Genomic DNA, 5,911 nt, shown 5'->3' with positions numbered 1-5,911 from the left:
AATTCTCTCTCAAGTATCATCCGAAATTTTTCAAGATCTTCAAGATTGTAAGTGTTTCCTTCTTTGTTTAGTTGATCTCTTCCATTATCTAGTGATCTTACGTGATTTCATCCATGGAATCATTCCATTTTCTTAGATCTTTAAGTGTTCTTCATTTCACCAAGAACACACACTAGTGTTTTGGGCCGAAAACACCTTTCTTTGCTTCCATATTGTAAGTATCTATCTCTTATACTTGTTATCTAGTAAGGGTACTTAATTTAGGGCCTTGAAAACATCCATTTATCCAAGAACAAAGGTGTTTTCGGTCTAGTGCATCTCCTTAAACCAAAAACCCTAATGAAAGGTGCAAAATTACTTTAAGCCTTCCTAATGCTTAGTATTGAGTCTAGAACACTTCTTGCTTGTTAGAAGCCCTTGGAAATCACCTTATGCATCAAAGAACAAGAGTTTTCGGCTAACCTTTTGGACCGAAAACCTCTTGGACCGAAAATCACAAGAAACATACCACTTGGACCGAATGCCCCCTTAAGTGGCTATACAGCCCTTAGATGCAACCCTTGGTACTTCTAGCACTTGAATCAAAATGTTTTCCATGTCCTAGGGTGTCTTAACTTGGTTAATTATTTGTTAAATGATTAATTGGTTACATATATGTGTTATTATATGCTATATAGGACCCGTGTGTGTGCTCAAGTCTTCACTTGACACTTAACATTCTATACAATCCGTTCATCCAAACCACTCACTACAGGTGAGTTCATACCCCTTAATTAACCTTTAAATGTTTCTAAATGTTTATAAATGCTTTTATTGGGGGGGGGGGATACAAGTTGGATCATGCTAGTTAGTACATCAATCACATGTGATTAATAACTAGCATTCAAATGGATTTACTACACTTTTAGCTGTTTTACCAATCATATTACTTCAAATGGCTTTATCAAATGTTTTTACATGCTTAAAACTCCTCATGAAACTGTCTTACATACTGTATGTTTCCTTTCAAACTTTATTACAATTGTGTTTCAAATAAAGGTTTCCTTATACTTAAAACTATTCTTATCAAATAAACTGCTTTCAAAATCGTTTTACAAACTGACATCAAGTCATCATTTTCTTAGTTATTAAAGTTTTCAAAGTTTTTACAAAACTTCTTTTATACTTTTATATTGTCAAATGCATGCCTATATATGTATAGTTATATAAGTAATGTTTAAAGGACTTAGGACGGCTAGCTCGCTTTATTTCCTTTTCTTCGTTGGGATGTGGCGTTAGGGCATCGGTTATTCGTTCGAATGTCATCTAAATAGTAGTTATATATCATGTATACTTATATAGACATAAAAGTTCCATTAGTTAGTTCAATACCTTTGGGTAGCAAAGGCATACGTCGGTTATACACATACATTACTAGTTACTATAATAGGTATAGTTAGGAGATACTACTTACTATTCCAAGTACAAAGAACCACACAAGAGTCAGTTCATTCATGAGTCTATACTAATACAATTACAAAAGTACAATTACAGGCATACTAATACATTACATACTATATGAAGAGATACTATTACATACTATTACATAGATACTATTTCATAGATACAATACACGATAACATAAGAGAACACACAATAAAGAGAAACATGGAGGAAGATACAATACACGATAACATAACAAACATAACAGGGTGCTATAACATGGAACAATTACAGGATCTAACTATACCAATGAATCACTAACACATTGTTCTAAACAAAAGGTGATAGTTATATTGGGTATACATTATCATAATAATGTGGATGTTCACGGCTTGCAATCATCGCTGGGGTCGCGATTGATTCTTAGAATCTCATGACATGGGAGCGTTTAGTATGGGATCTAGCCATCACATTATACCGTAATACTCAATTAAGGCAATTAGTACAATAGTAGCCACTTATTACAAATACTACAGTACTTACACTTTACATACGACAAATACAAAAGGATACAATTCCAGTTATTAGATTATTTTCCTTATTACCTTTACTTTGTGTCACATTCACATAATCGATGAGGTAGATTAGATTTGAATAATAATAGTTGTACAAGGAAAAACATTCACTTAAGTAGAGGTTCATACTTTCAAACAGTCGGGTCTTGGTAGAAGGCTACTTTCAAAACAGTTGGGTCTTGGTAGAAGGCTACTTTTTATACTAGTAAGAAATATGGGATTTTCTAGGGTTTTCATGTAACATCCCAAAAATACGAGCCAAAAATTTCATTTTTGAAAACATGTAATTAGTAAACATTCGAACAAAAACGTTTTCTGATCATAACATTTTATAAAGTTATCGCATGTCTGGAAAAACATTTCAATAACATAAAAATATCAGAGTACAAATCCCCAGGAAGGTGTCATGATGCGGAATACGAAGTATGTGTGTGTGTGATGTACCGCTACCGTGCCAGCTCCTTCCCCTTCGACGAAGAGGTACTTGAAACCAAAACTGAAAACTATAAGCACGAAGCTTAGTGAGTTCCCCCATAATACCTCATACCATACAAGCATACAACATACAGCTAGGAGATACGGGCCTTGCCCACACTCATGAAGATACGGGCCTTGCCCACACTCCGCTAGTCGAGGGATACGGGCCTCGCCAACGCTACACTATCTGGGAGGTACGGGCCACGCCCACACTCCATTCTCGGAGAGATACGGGCCTTGCCCACACTCAACCGCTAACCCATAATATACAAGTATCACACAGACAACAAGTATAGACAACTCTATCATACAAGCATATATCATAATCAACTCAATCAAGAGATACGGGCTCAGCCCACACTCTAGTACCTACATCTTGTCTACACGGGCCGACCTTGGTGCCTTAGACCGGTTCCTACCGAAAGGAAACTCACCTCAAAGTAACTGTCGATCTACGTGGGAACTGACTGTCTGCTGCTACTGCCGCTCCGGAGATCTTCCGGCTATAATTCCCACAGAACCCTTAGTCAAATACTGCTAACCGATTTCAGGGTAAATTGACCATTTACCCTTTCAAATCAAGAGTCAAGTCACAGTCAACTGCCAGTTGACCAGACTCGCCGAGTCCCTTTCCCTTAGCCTGACCATAAGTTCGTCTCTACTCGTCGAGTTAAGCGTAGACTCGACGAGTTTTCCTTCTATACCCAAGGCCAATAGTCCTTCATCCTACTCGCCGAGTTGTATGAACAACTCGCCGAGTTCATCTTCATCCGAAGAAAACTCTAAGCTGTGACTCGCCGAGTTGTTCTTGAGACAAGAAGATTGCCATGAAATCGTTGAGTCATGGCATTGACTCGCCGAGTGACTTCATGAGTGAGTCTGGCTTCCGACCCACTGAGTCATACCCTATGAATCACCACTCCAACTCGCAACACAAAAAGGGAACAACCCGGGGACTCGCGACCCGACTCGCCGAGTCAAATGAACGACTCGCCGAGTCCGCCTCATGCAAAAACTATACACGCGATTTTGCTTGAATCCAGTCCATTCCATTCATAGATTTGGGTTCCTAGGGCCTGGTTTACACGTAAAGATTCCAACTTTACGTGTAGATAATCACCAATGAAGGTTTTAGGGCTCAAAGTGCACCAAAAGGGGTAGATCTAGGACTTTCATGCAATAAGACTCCATAAAGGCAGTAGATCCAAGCTCCAGGGACTAAATCATGCCTAGATCTAAAGGCTAACAACTTATTACAACCCACCAAGCACAAACAAGCTTGAAGAATGGCTTAAAAAGGACTTTCATGAAGCTATTAGGGACTACGAGCTTGAAAACAGAGGGGAAACGAACTATACCTCAAGGAAAACGTTGAGATGACACAAAAATGCTTGGTCTCCTTCTCCTCTTCTTGATCTACTCTTCTTTCTCCTCCAAAAGCTTCAAGAACACACAAAAACACTTTAATCTCACAAGGAATGAGGGCAAAACGATGATGGGAGCTCTGAGAGTGAATGGGGGTGAGCTTGGGGCGGAAATGAGGGTTTAAATAGGGTGCAAACCCTTGAAATTTAGGGTTTCAACAGACAGCGGTGACTCGCCGAGTCGCCAACTTAAACGTACCCCCGGACCGCGTCCCTATTCAGCGAGTCGGACCTACAACTCACCGAGTCCAAGGCTAAAAATGACAAATACTTAGATAAACTTCACGTTCCAGGAACCAGGTGCTACATTTCAAACGGTTACAATTACTTACAAACATGTTCATTAATACAAACTTTTCTTCAAACATTTACAAGTCTTTCCTTTACAGTTTTACAAGTCAAAGACACATTAATACTTATGAATTCACCAACTTTATTGTTGATACTCGCTTTCAAAATAACTTGTATTCTTAGGTCACAAATAGACATGTACGACGACCAGGTTTTGTGAAGACGGAGCAGTCAAGACTCGTCTTAAATTTTGAATATTCATTATGTTGTTTTATACTTTTAAATAACACACTTGTACTTAAAATTATACTATTAATGCAATGGATGATTTTGTTGCTTGTTTACTACTTTGCATTGTTGTGATAATTTACATGACGTCCTCCGCCCCAGAATGTTTCCGCCGTTCTCGGTTTTGGGGTGTGACAGATTGATATCAGAGCATTGTTTATTGTGAATTAAGTATATCAACCCATAAAAGATATACTAACTATAAATACAATGGGATTAAAATACTCTGACCAAGAGTATATACCTTTTAAATAATAAAATATTTAACTAAGCATACATACCTGCATTCATACTAAAATCAGTGTCACAATGACAAGAACAAAAGTATTACGATTGTTGAATATCACAAGTAAGCTCGAGGATGTATGGTCAGTCTTGGGAGTGGCATAGCCTGATCAACTATGTTGGTCCGAGGAGTGATTAGCACATGCCCAATAATGGTTGTGATGTGGCAACAAGTCTAAAAACTTACCAACACTACCACAATGAGAACTCTAGAACAGAACCTAAGTCTAAGATACTATAGGAGTATTTTGTGTTACTATAATTACTTACTTGAGAACTAAAAAGATCTTCATTACTAGGTCAATGGTTGTTAAGTGGATACATTAAGGTTATATGTAACTAGGATGATATAGACTTAGAATCTGTGAAATTTTGCTTTACCCCTGTTCCTTGTGAATTTGGAGTTAAGGTCACTCATTCGAAGGCCTATCCTGTTTTGATTACATATAACTGGTATGCATTTTACGAATAGTGATGTAATTAATGAAGATTATTTAATAATTATCTAGTTAGTTCGTCTAATAACTATTTCCTTACCCCAATTTTTGCGTAGATAACATGGCTGGACTCCATCCCCATGACAACCCGTACCGTCCGAACGAAGGCAATGCTGGATGGTTTGGAGAAGAACCATAGAATGATCATCCAATCCCTTTGAATGATCACCAGGATGAAGACCTTTCTGATGATGATAACTCCGAACCTGAAGTGGAGAACCTACCCTCGGTAGCCCCCATTCCAAATCCTAACCCTCATCCGGCTTTTCATGGCTCGACGCCTCCTTGGATAGAATGCTTGGAAACATGGAGCGAAGAGCAAGATCAACCTATGTGGTTTAATGGAGACCGAAGCTTCTACAACATAAGCGAATGAAGCTCAGCAGACAGAGTTCTACCAATCCTGGTCCGTAGAGTTGCCCGAAACGAGATTCAGGGCAGTACAACTCTCCATCGTATCACCGAAGTTGATGCCAATGCAGGAATGCATACCCTCCGCACCAACCGCCTTGAACACACTCATGAGAGATCTGAGAGAGACCATGAGACCTTTCTGCAAGCCCTAGCTGAAACACGAGCCAAAGTCATAGAGCTCCGAGTACGCCAGAGAGTGTACGAAAGACACCTGCTTGATATGGAACGTCAACTACCT

This window comes from Lactuca sativa, chromosome 9, assembly GCF_002870075.4.
Source record: "Lactuca sativa cultivar Salinas chromosome 9, Lsat_Salinas_v11, whole genome shotgun sequence".
Lineage (NCBI taxonomy): Eukaryota > Viridiplantae > Streptophyta > Magnoliopsida > Asterales > Asteraceae > Lactuca > Lactuca sativa.
This window is presented reverse-complemented; position numbering follows the sequence as displayed.